The 2,263-nt window shown below is 49.7% G+C and overlaps 1 pseudogene; it reads left to right on the forward strand.

The window, feature by feature from the left end:
• Positions 1 to 610: 610 nt before the first annotated feature.
• On the forward strand, positions 611 to 1,226 carry LOC101115557 (large ribosomal subunit protein eL15-like; annotated as a pseudogene).
• Positions 1,227 to 2,263: the final 1,037 nt, after the last annotated feature.

Here is a 2,263-nt window from a genome sequence, read left to right on the forward strand (position 1 = left end):
TCACCAGTGAGCCACGGACGGGGAATTAGTGATAGTGCACATACAAAAAAATGCCAAAAATCTGAAGGAAAGACAGGAGGAGGAATGAAGAGAAAGGAGGAGGAGAAATGAAAGCATTTTCAGGATGCATGAAGGTTAATAGTTTTAAGCATGAAATTTTAATTTTATGGACAACTCTCTTTAAAATGTATGATGTAATCACTAGCCTTCATGACCTGATTTTCGGTCACTAAGCCAAGTCCAACTTTTTGTGACCCCATGGACTGCAGGACGCCAGGCTCCTCTGTCCTCCACTATCTCCCGGAGTTTGTTCAAATTCATGAGTAGAGTATACCAAACCTTAATCATTTTCTCGTGGCTCAAGTTCATCATAAATGACACATTTAACTGTTACAGATTCACATGTTGCTCCTTCATCATAAACACTTTCAGAGGATCTTCAGAGGCTGCCTTGCAGTAGGTATTGTGCCTCTCAAGGGGAATCCACCCACTGCATCCTCACGTGAGGGTAGAGAGGGCTTAACTCAAGAAGCTTTCTGGTGCTGAATGAAAGAAGCTAATCTGAAAGGCTGCAGTCTTTCCATCAGGCCGCAGCCGTCAGGGCGAGCCGACATGGGCGCCCACCAGTACATCCAGGAGCTGTGGAGGAAGCAGCAGTCGGGCGTGATGCGCTTCCTGCTGCGGGTGCGCTGCTGGCAGTACCGCCAGCTCTCGGAGCTGCCCGGCGCCCCGCGCCCCACCCAGCCCGACAAGGCGCGCAGGCTGGGCTACAAGGCCAAGCAAGTCTATGTCATATGCCGGATCCATGTGCACCGTGGGGGCCGCAAACGCCCGTTTCCTAAGGGTGCCACCTACGGCAAGCCTGTGCACCATGGTGTCAACCAGCTCAAGTTTGCTCCAAGCCTGCAGTCGGTTGCGGAGGAGCGCGCTGGCCGCCACTGTGGGCCCTGAGGGTCCTGAATTCCTACTGGGTTGGTGAAGATTGTACGTACAAATTCTTTGAGGTTATCCTCATTGATCCACTCCATAAAGCTATCAGAAGAAACCCTGACACCCAGCGGATCACTAAAGCAGTCCACAAGCGCAGGGAGATGCGGGGGCTGACGTCTGCAGGCAGAAAGAGCCGCGGCCTGGGCAAGGGCCACAAGTGCCACCACACTGTTGGTGGCTCTCGCCGTGCAGCATGGAGAAGGCGCAATACTCTCCAGCTCCACCGCTACTGCTAATACACGTAATGTTTGTAAAGTTCTTACCTAATAAACAATTTAGGATGTTCTTGGTCTGCTTAAAAAAAAAAAAGGCTGCAGAATGCATGATTCCAGCTATACGACTGCTGGAAGAGGCAAAGCTACAGAGACAGTGATTAGTGGTTGCCAAGAGGTAGAGGGGATGAAGAGGGATTTTTAGGGCTGTACGACACTGTAGGGGTGGATACGTGGCAGGAAACATTGATCCAAACCCATACTGTTAGGGGAAGCACACTGATTGAAAATGCTCACCCTGGCCAGGTACCATAGTAACCATTTGCATGAGTTGTTTTATGGCAGGAGATCCTGATAAGGAATACGGAACTAATAAGCCACCACCAATCGGAAGAGGTCGGGAAAGGTCTAAAGGAGACACCGCGTGTCCGTCCACTTCCCAGAATCCCTCTCGCTAGCATCCATCTTGGCTGAGCGATGCCTGCGGCACAAGGAAAGACTCTGAATTAGAATGATTGGCCAAAGACCACCCGGAAACTAATCTCATCACCATAAAACCCGACATTGCGAGCCACGCAGCAGAGCAGTTCTCCTGGGTTCCCTTACCCTACTGCTCTCCACCCGGGTGCCCTTTCCCAATAAGATCTCTTGCTTTGTCAGCACATGTGTCTCCTCGGACAATTCATTTCCGAGTGTTAGACAAGAGCCCAGTTTCGGGCCCTGGAAGGGGTCCGCCTTCCTGCAACAATACGATGTGTTACACCTATGTAACCCTGATGTAAACTATGGACTTAATTAATAATAATTCATTAACAATAATTGGGCTTCCCTGATAGCTCAGTTGGTAAAGAATCCGTTTGCAATGCAAGAGGCCCCTGTACGCTTCCTGGATGGGGAAGATCCGCTGGAGAAGGGAAAGGCTACCACTCCAGTATTCTGGCCTGGAGAATTCCATGGACTGTATAGTCCATGGGGTTGCAGAGTTGGACACGACTGAATAATTGATAATCAAATATCAATATTGACTCATCAGTTGTAACAAATGTACGACTCTAAAGCAA

This window comes from Ovis aries, chromosome 11 (assembly GCF_016772045.2).
Source record: "Ovis aries strain OAR_USU_Benz2616 breed Rambouillet chromosome 11, ARS-UI_Ramb_v3.0, whole genome shotgun sequence".
Lineage (NCBI taxonomy): Eukaryota > Metazoa > Chordata > Mammalia > Artiodactyla > Bovidae > Ovis > Ovis aries.